This window comes from Cryptomeria japonica, chromosome 10, assembly GCF_030272615.1.
Source record: "Cryptomeria japonica chromosome 10, Sugi_1.0, whole genome shotgun sequence".
Taxonomy (NCBI): domain Eukaryota; kingdom Viridiplantae; phylum Streptophyta; class Pinopsida; order Cupressales; family Cupressaceae; genus Cryptomeria; species Cryptomeria japonica.
This window is the reverse complement of record NC_081414.1, coordinates 589,905,760-589,931,408: the sequence shown is the minus strand read 5'-3', so window position 1 is coordinate 589,931,408 and position 25,649 is coordinate 589,905,760.

Here is a 25,649-nt window from a genome sequence, read left to right as displayed (position 1 = left end):
CATAATAAAATTCCCTTGCTCTTGTAAAACATCTATATTCATACCATTAACCCTAGAAGAAACATCCACTTGAATCTCTTCCTCCAAAGATGAAGTGTTTAACACCTCAAATATGTTGAAGCCCTCATCATTCTGACCATCCTTGTAAGATCTCTTCTATCCTTGTCCCTTAGCACAAGGCTTTGCAGGCACAAAATCATCCTTATCAAAGCCACCTTCATTCACCAGAGCCTTTCCTCATTCCCCATTGTCTCCTTTCAAAGCCGAGGAAGAAGAAGGACCCCTAGCTGCCCTACTAGCCCTAGGACACTATCACTGAAGGTGACCATACTCATGGAAAATGTAACAATAAAAAGGAAGAGATTGATAGTCTAATTGTTGAACCCATGAGAAAGAGCCTAAACAAATTTCCAATTAATCTGACAAAGGATGATTCAAACCAATATGAACACATATGTGAGAAAAAGAAATAATCTTTTTCTCGAGGGTTTGTTGAGCTATCGCAACTAGCTTGCCAAGAAGAGTAGCAATCCATTGCAAGATATCCTCCCTCCAAAACTCCAAAGGAAGTTGTGGCATGCGAACCTAGATAGGAATCCTCGAGGGCAATTCTTCTACTGAGTTGAAACTCGCATGCCAAGTTTTAATGGACAAACCCACAGGATTGTAAAAATAGGATCCTCCCTCAAAAACACAATTCCAATCAGACATGTAAGAAAAACCAACCAAGAAATAGCTATTCGTAGCCAACATTATATCTATGTCACCTTCAACCTACCAAGAATGATGAATCCAAGCTTCCAGTGCTGACAAGGAAATACGAATACCAAGAAATTTACAAATCAGAGCATGTTTTCTCCAATAAGAAACATCTTCCATTACCGATTCGAGCTGTATAACCAAAATTGGGCAAGCATGACTCCTTGGTAAGCATCCATTCACTTTTATAATCTTAGGTCCATCACCCCCAAGAAACGAGTCCGCTGACCTTGCATGTACATCTGAAAAAACCCCTTTGGGCATCTTAACATCAGTGATCACCATACTTGAGCATACTATAGGCCTCACCATCAACAGCAACAACATACACTCAAAGATGCACCCTACACCTACACGAAACTGTAGCAAGCACCACACCACCCAGAATCTAACTGCACACCAGCAAAGGTCATGTGGCCCTAGCTCCGCATGCACATCCCACAGAGACCAATATTCATGATCACCTCCCCAACATAGTCATCTTCATTCCACCATAGGAGAAATTAAAAATTCATCAATTTCTCTATATTTTATATCCTAAAATTTAAAGCATTTTTAAAATGTTTTGAATGTATTTTGGGACATATTAAAACATGTTTTAACTATGTTATAACTTTAGAAAGTTTCTATTGCATATAAATTCCATCATTTAAGTTGCAAATGAAATCTATTTTGGAGAGATTGTGCTACCCTGCAAGCCCGTGGGTAGAAAAAAAGAAATTTCAAATGGCATGCGAGTGTGCGGTATGGACCCCAGAAGCCCGCGCGTAGCAAAAATGAAATTCCAAATGGCATGCAGGTGTGCGGGCAATCTCATTTTTGGTTTTGAGAAGATTTTTTGGGTTGTGTATGAGCTACAAATAGAGTTTTCTACCTCCCAAATGATGCCCAAACCTTTTCTCATGCATGGGGAATAATTTTATTACTGTTTGTAATATTTTTACGTTGCTAGTAAGCCCAAAAATGACCTAGAAAGCTAAAAATGATCCAACATGTGTGTTTTCACCCAAAAGTGAAAAATAAACATGGTAAATTTATTTCTCACTTAGATTTAAAGATTTTTCAAGGGATTCCAAGTGGAGATGCATTCACAAGAATTAGAAAATAATGGTTAAAGAATTTTTCACCCGGCTAGAGGTAAAATGTGCTCACATGGATTTTAGACTTGGGGTGAAATTTTCTATAGTAAGAATGTGTTGGGAAAGACACTTCAGAAAAGAAAAATATTTTTCACAAAAGAAATGAAGACAAAATGTAGTTTTAGATTCCTTCTTTATTACACAGAAATTGTGTTCACTTTTGATAGGGAAATAATGCAAAAAGAATATAATTATTTCTCGAATAAATAAAATAGAATTAAAATACTGAGGTAAAGGTGAAGAGGGAAAATCTTTTGTGAAGAAAAGTAAAACAGGGTAAAGGTGTTTTCACTATAGATGTGAAATGAAATGTTCTTGGATAAAACATAAAAAGTGTTGTAGTTAATATTTCTACCAAAGTGAGAATGCATTCACGAGAAAGACACAGAAAGGATTTTTTTCAGTTATTGCGAAATGGGAAAAGTGCAGATGAAAGTTTTGAAGGGGTAGATTGGTTTTTTCAATTCCAAAGAGATGAGAGAGGAAGGACATGTGTTATTTGCAAATCAGATTTGATAAGAGGACTTGTGGCAAAAAATTGGTTGAATCTGGAGCAATTTTAGAAGCTTCTTCTTTTTTTATATTCTCCTTTTTTCTGTCTTGTGGAGGTTCTATAATTTTTCATTTTCCAAGCATGTAAATATGGTAGTGTTAAGTTCTAAGTTGCAGATTAGGTGTGTTAATAGAATAGTTTGATTTTATGGATAGGTGAATCAACATCTAAAATTGCAATGTTATTGCCATGAAATTGTCTCCAGTTTTGTACACTTGTAGTTATATGAATTAAATATCTTGAGGATGTTTTGATTCAGCTTTACAGGTCTTCTATAAACATAATGTTTTCTCACTGGTCTCTTTCAAGGAAAGAGTTAAAATTATTTGTCCAAACAATTATAATGTCGAGTTTTGTATTCAAATCCTTAAAAAATTCAGAATATCAAGGATATTTGGGAGTTGTCTTCACAATGTTTTATGTGATAGTTGTTGGCAAGAGACACTGAATTAATGGTCAAATGTTGTTATTGATGGCAACTTGAGTCATATACTCAATCTGCAGTTTATGATTCATTCATACTAGAAGATTGATTGAGGTCCAGTAAGGTATGAGAATAGGTTATCCGGTAGTGTACAACATCTGCTTAGATTCATTTGTGTTGCATATTTTATGTTGTGGATGTTGGAGAAGCATTTTGGTTGTCTGATATGCATTATTCCACATTTATGGCCTCCGGTGTTGTGAATTGAGTAAGCTGGAAGATCCGGTAGACAATTTTATGGTAGAACAATGTTTATTAGCACCAATGTGTGGATCATGCAGAGTGATTTTAGTGGTTGTTTGCATGTATAAGGTATTTAAGCCATCATGTGGGAAGTGTATGGACATTTTTTTTGGTCCTCCTAGTTGTTTTTGGATCAGATTGAGCTGACTTGGGTAACACATTTCATGTTGTGTGTTATGCAGTTTTTGTGCCAACATGGAATTGATCTAATTTGATGTTGCATATATAAGACCAATTTATTTGATCATTTGGGAGATTTATGATGATTTATGAAGTGTGTATGAACGATTGTGTGTAGTTGCACATGTGCGGTTGGAAGATTGGTGCTCCGATATAATGCAAAATATCATAATAGAATAGAGTAGTAGAGCAAAGTGAGATCTTGTGTTTTATGCTTAACCAGAACTATACTCATGCCTTTGTTGATGCTATTAAATAGTTAAAACTATCTTCTATCCCTTATAATCATTCGGTAAGATAGTGAGCCTTTCAGGTTTTAGCCCTTATTGTAAACATTGAGCAGTGAGCTTAAGGCAATGTGCCTGAATGCATGTGCTTTCCCCTTATGTAATTTTTTTAATACTTTTAACTAAGTATATTAATATTATGGGTTTGAATCCCGCCATGGTTTTTCCCTTTACTGGGTTTCCACATAAAAATCTTGGTTTTATGGTGTTGTTGATCTTGACTTTGTGGTTTTACACTTTGTTTTTCTTCATTTGCATTAAGTGGTTGAAAAATCAGGTTATTAAAGTTAAAGTTGTTGAACACTAATTTCCCCCCTCTCAATGTTCCCTTGATTTCAACAATTGGTATCAGAGCCTAGTTCCTTAGAAAGAGCCTAACAACTTGAGGGAGACTTGGGAAGGTATTTTAATGGATTCTAGTGGTCTTAGACAACAACTACTTATTGCACTTGATGATCTTGATCAGTCCAAAGCTAAAGTCTAGGAATTGAAAAAAAATATCAAGGATGCTAAAAATTTCATTCAAACATTAAAGGAGCAATTGAGTAAGTCCAAGGAAAAGAGAAAGGATATTTTTTATGTGCTTCAGGTGAAAGAAAGTCAAAGCATTGATGAAGAAGCCTTGAAGGAAAAGATAGAAGAATGCAGCAAACTTGCTAGAGTTAATGCACTTTAGAAAAATGAAATGGAAGCCATTGTGATGAAATTGAAAAAGGAGATTGAAGAAAGGAAGAAGAATGAGGAAAAGCTTGCTTAGTCCTTGAAAGACAAATCTGAAGAATGTTGCAGACTTGAGAATGAGAATGGACAGTTGATGAGTGACCTTCAAAATGTTAGAGAACATGAGGAAGATCTTGGAAAGCAGGTCCTCCTTCTCAAATATGATCTTGAAGTTGCAATTGAGTACAATGAGAAGTTCTAAATCAGCTCAACCAGACTAGATGAGATGCTTGCAAGGTAGAAGAATCCTAATGATACACAAGGTCTTTGATTTGAGAAAGGCAAAAGGTCCATGTTAGCACAAAAGAAGGACAACTCAAGAAGGCCTCTGGTAAGGAAAACTAACGCTCACAAATTTGATGGTAACTATTTTGTTTGCAATAAATTTGGTCATATGGCTAGTCAATGCCAATGCAGAAATAGGATGATAAATAATGGTCCATCTTTTACCGGTCAATGTTTCAAATGTAATAAGTATGGTCATAAGGAAAATGTATGCAGAAGTATGATAAATAACTTTTAGAATAGGAGAAATGTCAGATGTTATGCATGTGGTAGGTTTGAAAATGTTGCTAATTAATGTAGATCAAGCGGAAGCTAGATGAATTGCAGACCTATGCAAGGAAATGTTGTTTGTCATGCTTGCAACAAATTAGGTCACATTGCTAAGTATTGCAGAAGAAGGAATATGAATAAGAGAGGTCTAAATGACAAGAAAAAAAATACGAACGCTGATGAGAAGGGTAAAGAAAAAGTTGAGAAAATCAGAGATCAAATGAAGAAGACTTGGGTCAAGAAGAGTGACGATAATGCAGGAGATGGGTACGCACCTAATTTCGGTGTTGGGAACTCATTTAGTAACTAAAGATAAGGCATTCAGCCTTGGGGGAAGATTTCATGAAAATGTTTTAAACCCCCTATTTGAGATCTGTGCCTGATTTCGGTAGGGTGCAAAGGTATATGTGATGTTCCCAGATGCTTGTGATGGATTTTCGGAAGAGTTTAAGCAAAACTGAAGGTCCGTAGAAGATCTTTTGTGAAATGCAGAGTATCCAAATGAATTAGGGTATAGTGCATTTATTAAAGTGATAAATTAGGTATGTGAATAATAAAAGGCAAATTAACCATTCATTTTTCACTTTACAATTTAAGCGAGAAAGCAGTAGAGTGTGGCAAAGGTGATTCCAAAGCAAAAGAGAGATTTTTCAAAGAGATCTTGCATCTGGTTGAAGATTGAAGAGTTATTTCTTTGTTAGAACTTTTCTGTTTGAAACCTAAATTTTTAGATATGGCATCAATTGGTGTTGCGACCCCTCTAGTAGTTGATGTAATTAAATGAGCTAGACCAAACTTCAAGAAACATCCCTACAAGTCGATGGAAGATGATCCAAACAAGGAATTTTCATCAGTCCCATATGGAGTTTTACATGTGGAGGACATTAGGGTTTACCGTCACTGTAATATTGAAGAAATTTAGAATGCCCAAATGTTGAAACTCTATATAGATCATATGATTGATGGAATGGGAAACCTCAAACCTGAATTTAAAATTCTTGAGGAAAAGGGTTTCGCACAATTTGTGAATTTTCCATATTTTGATGATCTTGAGTGGGTTCGATATATCTTGAGAAGAATGCATGATGAGTTCATGTGGTTTGACAAACCACATAAGATCACCAAGAAAGAAATGAAATGGTAACCTGTCTGAATTCTATTAGTGAGTTACTTGGTCTAATAAATGTGAAAAAACAAATAGTAATGGAGGTAACTGATCCCAATTTGACAAGAGGGCAATCACTATCAGTGACATAATCGAATATGATTTTGTATCGATGGTGACATGATACAAAGTCTATCAATCTAGTTAGGACAATTCGGTATCTGGTATGACCATCTATGTTGCCTACTAAATCTTAAAAGAAGATAATTTGTACGACCTGTGTGAGGTGATCCGAAGTGAACTTTTGAGCAATCTGAAAAAAATCAAGCAAGACAAGAAGCATATGTTCAAATTCGGCACTTTGATTATCTATTTATACTTCTACTTCATGAATGAGATTCTGGGAGTAGGAAAGGTTCAATGGGCCTATGATAGGCCGATGACTGTGTAGATTAAAGAGACATTTCAAATTCTAGGAGATTCACAAGAACAAAAAGACATACTTTGGGGATACTTCAAGACTTTTCAAAGCATTATGAAAAGTAGAGAAAGGATTCCTAAAGAGATAGTTGAGAAGTATCAAGATACTATCTGCTTTACGGTAGACACTGACCAATGCCTTATGGAAACCGTTGAGCCAAGGACTTCATGGATAATGCACATAGGGTATGAGGTTTAAGGACATGTACTTGAGGCATATTCTCAACACCTATTGAGAAAACCGATGGACAAGTTTGAGGAGAGGTTCAACACATAAGGAAAAGAGCTTGAGCATGCATTCTCAATTCAAGAAACATGAGATATAGAAGAAGGTAAGAAAGGAGGTGGAGCAGCTGGCGAAGAATTTGGGAATCACCAAGGAGGTAGTTCGGAGAGCTAGAGAGAAGAACATTTTAAAGGATGAAGACATCATCAAGCCCAAGGAAGCCAAACCAAAAACCCCTCCACCTAAGCCAAGATGTTGGCATTTTTGATATTTATGTTGTGATTGTCATTGATGGACACACACTTGCATTAAGATCCTCTTTATATGTATGAGTTAGAGCACAACCGGTATTTGTTTCAACCGGTATGTTGCAAGTATGTTGTATTATAGTCATTAGACTATTGATGTTTTGCAGAATGTGTTTACTGATCTAAAGCGACATGTTGAGCTCAAGAGGTACGAGGGATTAAAGAGGTATAACACATTTTTACCAGTCTTCATTTTTGGCAAACCAACAACCGGTATTTTGCATGAACCGGTAATACTCTATGATGAGTTACCAACCGACATTTTGTGATAAGTTATCAATCCACCGACTGTTTGACGGTGCCGACACACTGGTGGTGCTTTTTGTGTCATGTTACTGAGTATGTCTAGATTCATTGAACCTAGGAAATTTAAATGTAATCCTATTGGACCGACATGAAATCAGATTCCTTTCAAAGGACATCATGTCTAGGGTTTTAGGTTGTTGCTGAAAGGGTTTATGTTGTGACTAGGGTTTAAGGTGGTTGAGGAGTTGAAAAGAATATGAATGTGTAGAAGACTGAAGTAATGCAGGAGTGCATTAAGAATGAGCTATCAAGGATCTAACTGAGCAATCTGTGCTATTAGATAGATCAAACACTTGTTGATTACTCACATCTTTGACAAGTTTGTAGCCCTTAACCGGGTAGGCCCAAAATCCTTTTGTAAGATCCTCTAACAAGGTGGTTCGCCTCTGTGAATATAAAATCCTGTAGCAAGGTAGTCCTTGATCAGACTTATCTCCTAACAGAGATTGAGATTCCTAACAGGATCTGTTCTAGTGAAGAACATTGTAAGACCTTAACCAGTCTGGTTTCTATTCTGCAGATAGTGACTTGTGAGTTCCATCTCACTGTGGTTTTTCCCATTTGGGTTTCCATGTCAAATATCTTGTGTTATGGTTGTATTGCTTTTGTGGGTGAATGCTTTATTTGCATTTTGGTTTGCATGTGTGATAACCAGTCTGTCTGTTAAACTATTCTACCAGTTTATCTTTAGATTGTTTAAGTGTTTAAGTGCAAGATTTTTTGGTATACTAATTCACCCCCCCCTCTTAGTATTCATCAATTGGTATCAGAGCCAACCTTTCTATAAGTTTAACCACTTGGAAAGAGATATGGGGGAATACACATTGAGGGAACTTACTCAATGACTCACTCAGTTTGAGGAAGCCTATGATGATCTTATGGTCAAATACAAGGCATCTCAAGCAAAAAGGAGAGAACATGCAGAAAAGCTAATGGAGCTATCTGAAAATAGTTCTGTAGATGAAGCAGACATGGAAGCCCTAATAGCAGAAGTAAATAAGTTGAATTAATCAAACTCCAACCTAAGAAAGGAGTTGGAAGGATTGACTATTCGGATGTGTCAAGAGCTTGAGAACTGGAGAAAAAATGAAGACCTAGTGAAAGAAAGAGATTGTGAGATCTCCAAGTTGAAATAAGAGATGAGTGCCCTAAATGCTCAACTCCATGCAAGCAAGGTGGAAAAGGAAGACATGCAAGGAGAACTAAACACTGCCATCTCTGAGAATGAAAATTTGTTGGAAACAAATACTGCTATTTCTGAAGAAATCTCTGAGTCAAAGTAAATACTTGCTAAGTTCAGCAAAAGTACTATCAAGCTAGAGCAAAAGCTTGAGTCAGCTAGACCGGTAAAGAATACCAATGGACTTGGTTTCTCTGGACATGAGGAAGGAGAATCCTCAGGAACAAATGCTGAAGCATCAAAGAAGCAACCAACATTCAAAGGTAAAGGTAAGCAAAAATTCAAACCTGTTTGCTTTAACTGTCTTAAAGAAGGACACACTGCCAATGTATGTAGGAGCAAAGCCTACAATAATTTTCCTTACTTTATTAACAATGTACCTAGATCCAATAAGTTCAATGGTCATTGTTATGCATGCAACAAGTATGGGCATAGAGCATTTGAATGTAGGTCTGTCATGAATGACACCGAAAGATATCCTCAGAGGACCCAAGGAGTTGGTCCTGAACCTTTTGTGAACCAGAATCACAATCGGTTTAATGTCTTCAATCATCAGCCAAGAAGCGGTGACTATGAAGTGGTAACCAGATGGAGAGCAAATTGTATGATCTGTCGTGGTCATGGTCACACTACTGCAACATGCAAAAGGAAGAATGGAAACATGAACAATGGACCTTGGAGAGTACCTGGATTGGTTTGCTATCACTGCAACAAACCGGGTCACATTACAAGATTCTGTAGAAGCAGAAAGAGTATATCTGATGATATACTGATCACTCAAGAAGGAGGAATTGATGTTGAAACAATTCAAGCGGACATGAACAAAACCTAGAAGAGGAACCGCTTTCTGCACCTAGTGTGGAAATATCGGAACTTGCAAACTAAGCTTCAAAAGGCAAATTAGGGTTTATGCCCTAATGGAGGAGCATTAATGATGGTAGGTGAGGACTATGTTTAAAACCATTTTTGAAATTATTTTTCACTATCAGTTTTTGAGCGAAGAAAAGTTTTTCAAAGAGTAGAGCGATGAAAAGGCGATTTGAGCAGAGATTTGGAGAAATTGAGAAACTGCGAAGGAGATTCAAATTCAAATAGAAAATGGTCAAGTGGAGAACACAAAGTGGTGATTCAGCTATCGACGAAGTGAGGAGTAAATGAGATTCGGAAAGCCCTAAATTCATGTGTTTTGAAAGGTATTTCTCAAGTTCTTAAAATTTCTACAATGGCTTCCGCATCTCATACCAGTTCTAGTGCATCTATTGAGTCTGAAAGTTTTATTCAACGGAAGTTAAAGTATAATGACCTATCACAAGTTCCGGCTGAAGTGATAGTAGAAGAGGGAATCTTAGATTATATTGATTGTAAACTCAAAGACCTAGGGTCTCTAGCTACCCATACCCAACTAGGTTTGTTTTGTGGACAAGATAAGATGATCAAACCAGAGTATAGTATTCTGGAGAAGAAGAAAATACACAATGTTGTTTACTTCCTGGAGGATTTCATAGAAGATCATATAAGGATTATTCTGAGCAGGGTCCATGGTGACAAAATGTACTTGGAGAGGATGCATGATATCACACCATAGACAATTCATGCAGTCACCGGTTTCTACAATATAGGGGAAGTGCCAGCCCTAAGGACAGTTAGCAAAACTAAGATGTCCAAGCTCACCAGTTCAATGAGTGACTCACGAGGCATGACTGTAAATTCAATCAAGGATGATCTGGTTAAGTATGCCTGCATGGTGATAGGCTACCAGATGTTCTCAGCCAACGGAATCAACTCTGTATCTACTGTAGTGGTAAATGTCGCTTACCGAATGATAAAGGAGGATGCATCATTTGACCTATGCACCGGTATGCAGAGGCAACTCCTATTGAACCTGAAATCAATCAAACAAGATAATGCACTGAGGTTCAATTTTGGACAACTATTGGTTGGGTTGTTCTTTTACTTTCAAGGATACTTCCCAGGAGTAGGAGACGTTCAATGGTCTGGTGACCTACCGGTAACCAAGCAAATCAAGGAAAGCATTGAAGCACTTGGAACCGGTTACCTTGATATTCTGAACAAGTATTTTGATGAGTTCAGAAGGAAGATGAGCCAAAGAGTGAGGATATCAAGAGAAATCATCAAGAAATATGAAGACAATATCTACTTCACCATCCAAGTAGAAAAATGTATAATGGAGGCTGTTGAGCCTAGAATGGAAGAAGTGGAGCCAATGGGCTATGAGGTGATGTACGACATGCTGGAAGGGTATACCTCTACCCTTATTGCCTCACCGCTTGATCCTAAGGTGAAGAGAACCAGAACCTACCTGGAGAGGATAGCACCAGCTGAGGAACCACCAACAGTGAAAGAGAAAGGACCTGCAGTAAAGAAGGCAAAGGCAGTGCCTGCAGCATCAACACCGATTACTACTGCAACTCCAAAAGTGACCAAGCGGTCACTAGCTAAGAAGAAACCGGAAGCTGCACCAGCTAAAGTGTTCCAAAGAAAGAGGAAGATGAGAAGTAACTCTCCAGACTCAGAAGAAAGTATGTCTGAGGAGCAGCCCAAAAAGGCGAGACAGACAAGAAAGAAGACATAGAGTGAACTGGCATCTTCAACACTGGTAAATATAGATATCTCCTCCTATAAACCTTTGACACATTGTCAAAAAACAATAAAGAATATTAGGAGAAAAGTGTTAAATGATTTACTTGAGTGTTTCGATAACTTCAATGAGGATGAAAAGGAAGCGGTTGAAAAGGAAATAATTCAGTATCTGTGTAGTAATGACCGGTTGCCCTTAGAGATTAAGTCTCAGACACTGGATTCTTTATATATGTCATTAGATAATAGATGGCGCATTGCCATAGAGAAAGAACAGGAAATTAGAGAGAAGGTTTTTGCACAATACTTTCCCGACCTGTGAAATTCTGAATTATATGATGTTATTGATCTAAATAAAGGACTCTTCTTCACTAGAAAAAGAAGACTCTGGCTGTTAGAAGGTAGAGTTGCTGATGTCGAAAAGGACACCCTTCTGTTTATGCAAATTGCTGTCCAGACTCACAAAGCACGTTTGGCCAACCGACAAGTAGAAGAAGAACCGATTATATCCAAACTGGATGAAGCATTTGATGATGAAGGAAATATGGTTGTAGAACCAATCGACACTATTGATGTTGATGCCCTAGATGTAGAAGATGTCACTCAGGACATACCTTCTGAGGGAATAGGACAAGAGCATCAGGCCAAACAGGGCAATGAGCAAGCCGAGGACAGACAGGAAGCGGCTAGGAAACAGGCAGAGAAGAAGAAGAGGGATGAAGATGAGGAAAAGCAAAAAGAGGAAGAGAAAAGAGGAAGAGGAGAAAAGAAAAGGTGAAGAGAAGAAGAGGCAAGAAGATGAGAGGAAAAAGAAAGAAGAAGAGGATAAAGAAGAGAAGAAGAAGAAGGAAGAGGAAGATAAAGAAGAGGAAAAGTGGAAGGAAGAAGAAAAGAAGAAGAAGGAAGAGGAAGAGAAAGAAGAGGGAGGAAGCTGAGAGGAAGAAGAAGGAAGAGGAAGACAAGGAATAGGAAAAGAAGAAGGAAGCGGAGAAAAAGAAGAAGGAAGAAGAAGATAGAGAAGCGGAGAAAAAGAAAGCAGAAAAGGAAAAGACAGGAGAAGCAGAGAAGAGCACACAGATGGAGACTCCGAAGGCAACTGGGAGTGAAGCCAAACTGTCTGATATCACCAGTCCTATCGATCTCTAGTTTGCAAGTGAATCGGAACTAATGCAGAGCATCAAGGTAGCTCAAGAGTGCCTTGAAAACATTCAACGAAAGAAGGAGCAGGATGTAATCCAAGCTGCTGTGGATACGCTTACCGGTTTGATACCTGGTACAAATCTTCCAAACACCGATTCTTCATTACGTAGACTAAAGCTCCTATGCACAATAGTAGATGATCAAGTGCAGAGTCTTGAAGAGGCAACAGAGGCTAATGTCAAGAAGGAGCATCAAAAGGATCTTAATATAGCTCTGGTGAAAAAGTTGAATGAGCTTCGGTCTGAACTGAAGAAAGAACAAAAGGATATAAGGGACACTCTAGATGAGGGGAATATGCTACTCAACAAAATCTGTCAACCCCATCTATTCTATGATGATATTCTAGCTCAGAAGCAAAAACTTGAATAGGACTTGCAGTCCTACTTGAGCACATTCAGGCTTCCCTATGATTCCTTCACAACTTATGGGCAAAACGTTCACCGATTTCATATCCAGTCAGCCAAAATGGAGAAAGAAATCAACACACAGTCTAGAGATTTGCAAGAACTTCAACTAGTTTTACTTCCACGTCTACAAATTCTTCAAAAGTGTTATCTGAACCTGGATGCCTTAACAGTTACAGAGGAGATGAGCATAGTTGATGCCATGGAAGAATAGGTCTGCCAGATGCAAACAGAGAAAGAAGTGGCCACCTCCCTACTTGAGTCCTGGTCTCTATCAATGAAGCAATTCTTGCAGGACTATAAATCTATTTTTGACAAGTACTACTCCTTATTGTCATAAAATTTTATTGTTTTAATATCAAATGGAAACATGGTTGTTCAACGGTACTTTGTAATTGTTGGAAAAGGGGGAGAAGTACTCTATTTTGGAGGAGTATAGGGGAGAAGTATCTGGTTTTAAAATTTTGCTATATGCTTTGATATATGCTCTGATATCTCAATTCTTATGCTCTATATGCAAAATTGCTATTTATTGTATTGTTAAAGGGATAGTGTATATGCTTAGGGGGAGCAATTTTGCTAATGGCATGATTTTGTTGTAAAACACTTAGATGTCAAAATTTTATTTCCTAAGTGTTGCCATCAATGCCAAAGGGGGAGATTGTTGGCATTTTTGATGTTTATGTTGTGATTGTCATTGATGGACACACACTTGCATTAAGATCCTCTTTATATGTATGAGTTAGAGCACAACCGGTATGTTGCAAGTATGTTGTATTATAGTCATTAGACTATTGATGTTTTGCAGAATGTGTTTATCGATCTAAAGCAGCATGTTGACCTCAAGCGGTACGAGGGATTAAAGCATCATAACACATTTTTACCAGTCTTCATTTTTGGCGAACTGACGACCGATATTTTGCATGAACCAGTAATACTCTGTGATGAGTTACCAACCAGCATTTTGTGATAAGTTATCAATCCACCGATTGTTTGATGGTGCCAACACATTGGCGGTGCTTTTTGTGTCGTGTTACTGAGTATGTCTAGATTCATTGAACCTAGGAAATTGAAATGTAATCCTATTGGACCGACATGAAATCAGATTCCTTTAAAAGGACATCATGTCTAGGGTTTTAGGTTGTTGTTGAAAGGGTTTATGTTGTGACTAGGGTTTAAGGTGGTTGAGGAGTTGAAAAGAATATGAATGTGTAGAAGACTGAAGTAATGCAGGAGTGCATTAAGAACGAGCTATCAAGGATCTAATTGAGCAGTCTGTGCTATTAAATAGATCAAACACTTGTTGATTACTCACATCTTTGACAAGTCTGTAGCCCTTAACTGGGTAGGCCCAAAAGCCTTTTGTAAAATCCTCTAACAAGGTGGTTCACCTCTATGAATCTAAAATCCTCTAGCAAGGTAGTCCTTGATCAGACTTATCACCTAATAGGATCTGTTCTGGTGAAGAACATTGTAAGACCTTAACCAGTCTGGATTGTATTCTATAGATAGTGACTTGTGAGTTCCATCTCACCATGGTTTTTCCCATTTGGGTTTCCACGTCAAATATCTTGTGTTATGGTTGTATTACTTTTGTGGGTGAATGCTTTATTTGCATTTTGGTTTGCATGTGTGATAACCGGTCTGTCTGTTAAACTGTTCTACCGGTTTATCTTTAGACTGTTTAAGTGTTTAAGTGCAAGATTTTTTGGTATACTAATTCACCCCCCCTCTTAGTATTCATCACAAGATAGATAAGGAATTTTGCACCATCCTTCAGTACTTAGAAACCACCCAATTCACCTAAGCCTCAAGCCCAACCATCCGGTGATGTAGTGAAGAGAAAGAAAGAACAATGACAGAGAATTTATGTGACCGTCTCTACAAAAGAAGAAGAAACATAATTTGATGAAGCGGTAAAATAAATAAAAAAAAGTGCTACAGTTGCAAGGGTTGTCAAGAAGAAACCATCCAGTTAGGAGTAACCTAGCAAGAAGGCAAGAGCTGAAGTAGAATAGTTTGAGACAACACTAAAGAAAGTAAAGGAAGCAATAATTGAATAAGGTAAGGGTGAACTCACAAAGCTGGTTCCCACTTTTTGGTACGTCCTGATTTTTGCTAAAATCATTCATTTTTTAGAAAATATAATGATTTAAGATTTAATAGGTCCCATTTGAAGTAATTAATTGAAAAGAGTTAAATAAAAGGCTCTTCGATCAAATTTTCTTGGATAGAACCTCTCTACTTCTAAATCATACTTGCAATGGAGTCTCCTTTGCATCTATCAAATGCTGATAAAAAACCAATTTTATATTAGCTTTTGCGGGGTCAAATTAATTGTTTTAATTTTTTTTAAAAGTATTTAGTCCTTATTATAAGCTTTCCAAATACTATAATTTTTAATATATATAATTTAATTAATATATTTTTATTTAATTTCTTATGAATGCCAGTTTTTCACCGAACATGAACTTCTTTGTTAAATGCATTGGGAAAAATAGTAAACTAATTCAAAATTTTTTTGAAAAATATCTATGCACTAGGTATTGATGTTTTCTTTCTAACAAAAAAAAGAATTGAATTTTGATATATATAGAACAAATTATGTGTTCAAACGTACACCTATATCTAAATTATAATTAGTCGAACTTCAAAACTTAATAAAATGCAAAATATTCAACATATCACTATCAAACCAACTACATGCCCTGGGTATTGATGTAGAAAACCGAAATTCAAAAAAATTAAATTTTTATCATTTATAGAAAAAAATTTATGCGTTTCGGGATACACATCACTCTTAAAAAATGTTGTTTGCTGTAAAAAACTACTTTTTTAGGGAGATGGAAAAATCAATAAAATTTTATTCAAACAAATTTGAAAAAAATATATTTAGAATCTACAAACAAGATCTTAAAAATCAATAGTTTATATCATCTTCAAATTCTTAACTATTTAAAAGTTACATGTGTTGGAAAGTGAAGTTTTTTTTCAAAATATTCATCTAAGTGTCAAAGTTGGTCAAAAAGTGGGAACCAGTATTGTGAGTTCACCCGTAATTTCAAACTACTTTATCAATTTAATGATCCATTGGTTGACATAGGGAAGAAATCATTGGAAGAGGTCATAGCTATATATTTGAATAAGTATAATAGGGCTCTCATTGAGATTGTATCAAAAGTTTTGAAGAGCTTATATGATCTCTTAGAACTAAGGAAAGAGAAAACAAGATCAGAAGAATAGAGGATAAGGGAAAATGTGTTATTGAAACTTTTTAAGGTAATTTCTGAAGTGGAAATAGATAGAATTATCAAGGAGAACAAAGAAAAGTTTAGAAGCAAATCAAGCGTGAACAGATTAATGATTGGGAAAAATGAGGAAGTTCACAAAGAGACTAAATAAATTTTGAGGGAAATTCTTCAAAAGTATCAGTATGAGATGATTCCTGAGAAATCTCAGGAAGATGTTCAAAAGTCCGTTTCAGAAGTCCTAGGAATGCCATCCCTAGGAGAAAAGCCAAAAGTTGATGAAATGGGAAAACAGATAGCCCAACAGGTTGACTTCGATGCTCCGAGAGATGCAGGAGTTGAGGATACTATAGTTGTGGAGGTAGATGTAAGTCAGAAGGAAATTGATGTGGGTGAGGGAACTCAGAACCCTCCGGTGGAAACTATTGAACTTAAGGAAGAAGCAAAGAAGGCAGTGGAAAAAAAAAGGGAGTAGAGGAAATAGAAAGCAAGGTTGAGCAGATTTTGGTGGCAAGAGACACTGTGAAATATGATAAGGGGAAGCATACCATAAGTTATATAGACATCATCCAAGGCCCCATCTATCTTGACTCTGTATCCCCTATTCAGGTGCTCAAATTGGCCATACTTGCTCAAGCCAAAGCAAGTGAATACTTACTAAAATCTCACATGAAGGACAGTGAGGTGATATCATTGGCAATGAGTGTTCTTGAGAAGATTTTTCCATCCTTCAAGAAGGAATCATCCAACACACCCTCGAGAAAGATGAAGAGTTTTCTCGAGTCAGTTGATTCTCATTTTGAATCATTAGAGAAAGCTGTTGAGGCAAAGGTTCTAAGCAATTTTAATGCTATGAGGATGAGGATAGTTATAAAAATGATTAAAGGAGATAGAAAAAGCTTGGTCACTTGCGTTAAAGGCATTCAAGATGCACTAGCCGAAGAAGGAAGTATCTACAAGTCATGCCTCTTATTTCCTAAGATCACTATTGAGGTTGACAAGAAGATAAAGGAGTGTGAAGGGCAGTTGGCCAACCTATCTCAATCTTATGATCCTAGTCTATTTTTGCAAGCAGTAGAGTAAATTAGGTGATATCTCTACTTGATAAAAGAAAGAGTTTGAGTCAGGATAAAGATAAGATAGTAGGAAGAGTGGGAGAGCTAAGCAATCTACTCACTCGACGGTTAGACAGTTTACTTAGCAGTCTGTAGGATGCTCGGAATGCATTGAATAAACTTTCTCCTACAGATCTTAGGGTAGCGGAGATGCACACATATCTATTCAAATCCCTCATATCTATTTTGGAGAATCTGAAGAAGGGATGGGATGACCATCTGCAATTATTGAAGAACTTTTTTGTAGATATCTTCAATTTTATGATTATGTAAGGACTATGTACATATGTAAATAGCATTTCTGATTTTTAGGACCACACCTTTGTCATTGATGCCAAAGGGGGAGGATAGATGAGTGAAAAATGTTGATCTTAGGAGGAGATATTTGATTATTTGGAGTCTGACAATTAGATTCTTGTTGTAGTGTATATATCTTGGTTTTAGTTCGACACTTAGTCAATTTTCACTAAGTGTTGTCATGAATGCCAAAGGAGGAGATTGTTGGCAAGAGAAACTGAATTGATGATCAAATGGTGTCATTGATGACAACTTGAGTCAGATACTCAATCCGCAGTTCATGATTCATTCATACCAGAAGATTGATTAAGGTCGGATAAGGTCCAATGAGAACAGGTTATTCGGTAGTGTACAACATCTAGTTAGATTCATTTGTGTTGCATATATTATGTTGCAGATCTCAGAGAAGCATTTTTCTCATGTGATATGCATTATTCTAGGTTTATGGCCTCTGGGGTTGTGAATTGAGTAAGTTGGAAGATCTGATAGATAGTTTTCTAGTAGAACAATGTTCATTAGCAGTAACGTGTGAAGATTCTATGTGCAGATCATGTAGAGTGATTTTGGTAGTTGTTTGCATGTCCAAGGTAGTTAAGCCGACATATGGGATGTTAATAACATGACAACAACAATGCAGGAAAATCGAGAGGGGCAGTGAATCCGTTTTCACCAAACTCAACCAAATTGACCTTAACTTTAGATCTGATTAAGAACAACAATAGCAAAGATAAACACCACATCAACAACACACATAACATATGGATTTTTGTTGTGAAAAAATATGTTAAGGGAAAAACCACAGTGAGAACCTACCCACAATAAGATGATACTTTGCAGTAGTATGTGTAAATATTACAATGGGGAATGCACATGCATTTAGGCACATTTCCTAGAGCTCTTTGCTCAAAAACAAGGAGGGCTACAACCCTGAGGAAGGCTCCCTATCTTACAAAGATTAGACAATAATCCATATTACATGAACTGAAGGAATAACATCTCCAATGCCTGATTATGGTTCCGGTTAAGCACACTGTCTGCACAACAACTCTTCTCTGCTCTTCCGCACTTCAGAATGATAAATTCACTTTTTTGCACATACAATATACTCTAAGATCATAAACACAATTGTAGACACACAACTAACATGATTACATCACCTATTTATACAATTCATCAGCCTTACCCTCAAGATCGACTCAACACATAAGACCTAATTACAAAATTGCATCACACGATACATAAATCCATAACCAAGCCAATACAATGTCAACAAGGACATACCATGGACCCAAATCAAATCCTTGGACATGCTACACCAACAAATAATTCACCAAGATCATTGGTAACATGGTACAACATCGAATATGTCGCATAACATGAAGAATACCACCAGACCAATAAAGTCTTCAATAACGTGCACCATGATCAATGTGGACCACCAAAACACATAGAACACGATCAAAGAACATAAAAAATCAACATGATTTCCACTGCAATTACTGCAACAACTCAGATAACAAGATTCATCATTAACATCATCACCAGAGCTCAAGAACACCATCTGACAAACTAAAATATATGCTTGCAAAGTTCCAAATCATGAACCATCCGATTAGAGGACACCCATGAATGTCCCAAATACTCTCCAAAATCCACAACTTGAGATTCTGATGCAATATGGATCAAATAACGCAACTCTCCAAACACCGAAAAACCAGTCCACATACCAGACCTCATAACTCGATCAGATCATCACATAGCATCATGAAACTTATGTTGAATTAACTAGAGATAGGTATCTCAAACTCATTAAACTACACCAGCACATCTACAACAGATCACCAAAATGACTCTCTGCAATAAACTAGTTCTTTGCAACATAGGAATATGTTAACATCAATGACAACAACACATTCCAACAACTCTAATATCCAACAATCTCCCCCTTTGGCATTGATGGCACCATATGAATATGAAAAAAAATCAACGCAAAGAAAGAAAGAAACAACCAACAATCTCCCCCTGAGATCATAAGGATCATCTCTCCCTTAAGGGTTTTTCACATGCTCTTCTCCCCCTTTGACAACAATGCCAAAGACATACAGATCATTATTCTCTCATGCATCTCTCCCCCTTAGGATAAACTCTCCAATCTAAACAACTGAACCATACACTGACTACTCCCTTGGAGCAACAACACCCACTCATCAATCCAAATAGCAAAATAAGACTATGAAGTCCACCGGATCGATGCAACTCAATGCATCTAGTCCATTTTTTAACTTGGCTAAAATTAAACTTTAAATTCCTCGTTCATAGTCAACCTTTTTCAAATTTTTAACTTCCAAACTTATGAAAATGACCAACTTTTAGACTTCCAAAATTTCCCGACTTTCCGACTTCCAAAATTTCTCGATTTTTAGACTTCCAAAATTTCCCAACTTTCAGACTTCCAAAATTTCTCGACTTTCAAAAATTCCCTATTTCTCGACATCACTGATTCACAAGCCTAAAAATGCATCCGAAAAAGTTGCAAATTTCTTAAATCTAAAGACAATCCACCTAATATCTTGGTCTCAAATACCCCCAGTTTTAATTTTATGGCCATACAAGCTCATACTATATGTTATTTTGATATTTTCTCTATGGAGCAATATGATTGGCAGGGTTAGTTTACAAAGGAAGTACCTCTAAGTTTGTGAGATGTTCAAAAATGGCTAATAAACCCATGTTTTATTTTAATTATCATTATTCCTCACAAAATTTCATGGCCCCAAGATGCCCGGTTAACCCACAGTGAATTTACTTTAAAGTAGCTGTAGGAGAAATTAAAAAAAATCTCAATTTCTCTATAGTTTATATACAACAATTTAAAACATTTTAAGACATTTTAAATCATTTTGAGATCACCAATTTCATGTAAGTGTGAACGGGTTATTACAATCTTTAAAAAAAAGCGGTTACAAAAACTGAAAAAGGTTGATTGAAGAGTCTTTAAATATGTAATTAATAGATTATAGAAGAGAGGAGAAAAAGGAGGAAAAGGCAACATAGTTTTCTTTTCAGCATAGTTTTATTGTACAAGGGTGTGGAGTCTATGAACTCACATTTTGACATTGAAGGAATAAAGAAGATATTTTTGAGTCTTTGAATTTATTAATGTTTTCTTTAAATTGCAATGAACTGTTCTTCTTTGTAATTACTTTCAATGTCATTCTGTTATATCAGAGTATGTATGTATTTAATTCTAAAGCTTTAAATTTATATTAAATCATCCATTGAAAAGGGTCTATTGTTCTTTATTTCCATGGATATCATTTGTGAGTGTGGGATAACAAACTTTGTTTTATTTGTCTACATTCACTTCATTCTAAAATCAATCCTTCACATCTACTTTCATGGTTATGGGTAGGTGTTAATTTTTTTTTTTTGGCTTTCTAATGAAAAGCACACCTTGTGTTTTCATTCATTACATATCATTCAAAGGTAGATGTACCTTGTAAAATAAGCAAGGAGCACTTGCAAATACCATTGTAAGTGACTCAACTATTGTCATTAACATGGGCAAAAGAGTATAAAATTGAAGTGGCAAATATGTTAACCAACAATTTGCAGGCAAAGGCTTAGTAAAGATATCTGCAATTTGTTCCTTTGTTGATACATAGTCCAATCTCACTTCCTTATCACTGACTTTCTCTCTCACAAAATGAAACTTGATTGATATATGCTTTGTCTTAGAATGCCACACTGGATTCTAAGAAATATTGATAGCACTAGAATTGTCACAATAGACAACAGTAGGCTAATTATAAATAACTCTAACATCCCTCAACTTTTGTTTCATCCAAATAACCTGAGTACAGTTGCTAGTAGCAACAATGTATTCAACTTCTGTAGTAGATAAAGAAATAGCATCTTGTTTCTTACTTGTCCAAGCAATCAACTTCTTTCCCAAAAATAATGCTCCATCAGTAGTTCTCTTTCGGTCATCAACATCACCTGCCTAATCAACATCAGTATAAGCATTTAAAGTGAAACCATCTTCCTTCAGATACCACAAACCATAATCAATTGTTACATGAATTGTAGTAGTAACATGAATCTCATTAGGATCAGCCTGAAATCTTGCAACAAGACATATAACATTCATAATATTAGGTCTAGTCTGAGTCAAATATATCAGTCCACCAATCATAGATCTATACAAGGTCTAGTTAGCCTTTAGAGATTCATCATCTTTTGTCATCTTACATCCAATCACCATAGGAGTTTCAACAAGTTTGGAATCATCTAACCCAAACTTCTTCAACAATTCCTTCACATGCTTAGATTGAGATATCAAAATGCCTTTTTCAATCTGTGAAATTTGCAATCCTAGAAAGAACTTCATCTCACCTATCATAGACATCTCAATTTTTTTTGCATATCATCCGCATTCTTATTCAAAACATCATCTCCTCCAAAAATAATTTCATTAACAAAGACTTCAACAATTAAAATATTATCATTATCAATCTTGAAGTACAAAATACTATCAGTCTTACCTTTACTGAATCATAATTTCATAAAATGTTTGTCCAATCTAGCGTAGCATGCTCTATGGCTTGTTTCAAACCATACAATGCTTCCTTCAATCTCCATACCATGTCTTATTCATTTGTCAATGAGAATCCATCTGGTTGCTCAATGTAGACTTCCTCTTCCAATTCACCATTCAAAAAGGAGGGCTTTACATCTATCTGATACACCTTGAATTTTTTATGAGCAACATATGCAATAAATAATCTAATAGCTTGAAGTGTAGCTACCAGAGAAAAAGTCTCCTCAAAATCAATACCTTTCATTTGTGAATATCCCTTACATACCAGTCTAGCTTTGTTTCTAACAACATGTCCATCTTCATTTAGCTTATTCTGGAACACCCATTTAGTACCAATCACATTCTTGTCCTTCGGTCTTGGAAGAAGTTCCCATGTTTTGTTCTTTTCAATCTGATCTAACTCTTATTCCATAGCTTTTACCCAATTTTCATCTTTACAAGATTCAACAACATCTTTAGGATCAATCTTAGAAATCAAACATGTCTCTTCAGTATCAATTCTTCTCCTTGTCATCACACCTTTACTCTTATCACTAGTAATCTGATTTTTTGAATGATTTAATCTTACATACCTTGGGGTCTTCTGATTATTCTTATTTTTCAGGCTCTTGAACTTCTTCACCAAAAACAACATCAATATTTACTATTTGTGTCTCTACCAGATCACTTTGCTTCATGCTCGAACTCTGTACTTGCTTTGGAGTAATATCTTGATCATCGGACTCATATCCACGTGCTCTGATTTGCTTCTCATGATTCTCATGAACCTTCACATTTTCACTTTCCACTATCTTTTGCAGTCTCTTGTTGTAACACCGATAGGCTTTTCTCTTAGTAGAATATACCAAAAAGATTCCTTCATCACATCTTGCATCAAATTTACCTATATCCTCATCTCTTTTGATATAACATTTTCTTCCAAAGATTCTAAAATATCTAACTATAGGAATATGACCAAACCATAGCTCGTAAGGGGTCTTACCGGAATCACCTTTTATATGCACTAGGTTGAATAAGTATACAATAGTGCTAACAACTTCTCTCCAATAGATATGTGAGACATTTACTTCAATCAACATAGTTATATAAGCATCCAAAACTATTCTTTTCTTCCTTTCAACAACTCCATTCTATTGAGGGGTTCTCAGAGTAGATAATTGTCTTCTGAGTCCATGCTCTTCACAAAAGAAAATAAACCCACCAGAGGTAAATTCTCTACCTCTATCAGACCTCAGGCACTTCAGATTCAATCCAGTCTCTATCTCCACTTTAGCTTTGAGTATTTTGAACTTCTCCAATGATTTAGATTTCTCCCTTAGAAAAGTGGGCCACACCATCCTAGAATAGTCATCAATTAGCAACATAAAGTATCTGTCACCTTTCATTCTTCTCAGTCTAGAAGGTCCACATAAATCAGTATGCACAAGATCTAATAATTCATTAGATGAATACAATTTTCTCTTAAATGAAATTCTTGTTTTCTTTCCCAATTGACATTCTTTACATACTATATTATTAGGCTTTACTATCTTAGGTAGACCTCTAATAACTTGAGTAGAACTTATCTTAATCATGTAGTCAAAGTTAACATGACACATTATCCTATGCCACAACCAACTCTCATCAATCTAAGCAATCAAACAACTTTTCTCACCAGCATTCAGATGAAACATATTACGTTTGTTAGGATAACCGATGAACAACTGAGAGGGGGGGTGAATCAGTTATTAACATATTATAACTTTTAATCCACAATATGACCTTAAACAAATCAAGTACCGGTAAAGTACAGATAGATGCCGATAGGAACAAATACCGATAAATAATACAACTTAATAATTAACTAGATAATCAATGTAAAGAAACCATACCACATAACACCATGATTTGTACGTGGAAAACTCGGAAAGGGAAAACCCACGGTGGGAAGCCTAACCACAGTCAGATGATACTTCTGTAGAAAGTATGTGTTACAATGAGGGGCCTGCACTTGTAGGAAGGCACAGTACCTAAAGCATACTACTCATTACAAAAGAGTCTCACTGACTACAAAGAGGCTACAACCTTCTCAAGATAAATGGACAACAATCCAATAGAGTGAACTTCTAGAAATAGCATCTACTACGCCTGATTACAATCCCGGTTAAGCTCAATGCCTAAGGACTAAATCCTCTTCTGAATCCAATTCGATCACCAATGATCGACCAACTCCTCTGCCTGAATGATATTACAATATTCACACATTACATTCCTTGACCATGACCTTTCCTATAACCATGATACAAATAGTTTCTACCTCTTATTTATACAAACCCTAAGGCCTAAATCGATTAGGTCGGCCACCTAAAGATATTACAATAATATCATTACATAATTCCATTTACAATGATATGCCATGTCGACTTAAGACCAAAACAATTATAACAAATCCATAAAACATCTCGAATCATCCCGATAATGTGTAGATTACACGTTAGTATGATACCGGTCCATAACCTAGATAGGTACAATACCTATTCTGTGTCCACCACGCCAAAGCAATGTCTTCAAGCAATTGAAGCACGATCAATGAACATCTTCAGGATCCCAAAATCCTTGAAGAAGCTGCACCAACACCAATTGTGCATCCTGTCATGATTCCTCAATGAAAGCTATGTCGGTAAAGCCTTAAACTAGTGCCGGTAAGGGTTTACCAGAGTGTATGATAACATCCAATTACCAAGCCAATACCAACTGACCAAAACATTCTCATAGAGAATATAACACATGAAATCAAATATACTTCACTGATCTAATCATGCCAGAGGTGTCCAATAGATAGTCTCTTCTTCTGGTAACACAAGATCTTCTACCGGTAACCTATCTACCGGTAACCATCCATATCAGCTAGTGTTGACATCAATGACAAAACATCAATGCAACACAGAATCAATTCATCCATAATTCCAACAACCTTTAGTCTTAGTACCTAATGTAATCTCTATACCGAAGCTATTCAAGATCTTAAATTTCTCGTTCTTAAATTGCAAATCATATCCCTTATCAACCATCTGTCTTACACTCAAAAGATTAAGCTTCAAACCTTAAACATATAAAACATCATCAGTATTATGCTTACCATCAAGAGAAATAGAACCTCTACCATGGATTACACAAGCTTTATTGTCTCCAAATCTCACTACACCACCATCATAATTCTCCATATTCAAAAATTTACCTTTATCTCCTATCATATGATGTGAGTAGCCACTGTCCATCACCCACTGTCAATCACCCATTCATATTTCTCATCAATCTTAGTAGTCAAAAGTTTCTCTTCAACAATATAACTTGTAGAATCAATAGTTACTGGATCATCTTCCTTGATAAAAATGAACACAAATTCATCTTCAAAATTCCCTTTCTCAAACTCCTCATCAATCACACCTTCATCAACAACATAATAACACTTCTTTTGATATCTATACTTCTAGTTAGGCTTGTAAGGATTATCATACTTTGACACTTTTTCTGCTCTTTTAGGACACTTAGAAGAAAAATGACCAATCTTATTTCATGAAAAATATTTCAAAGGTAACTTCCCTTCATACTTACTGGCTCCCTTAGGAAATCTTCTAGCAATAATTTCTTCAAGATCTTGCAACTCTCTTGTTCTTCCATCT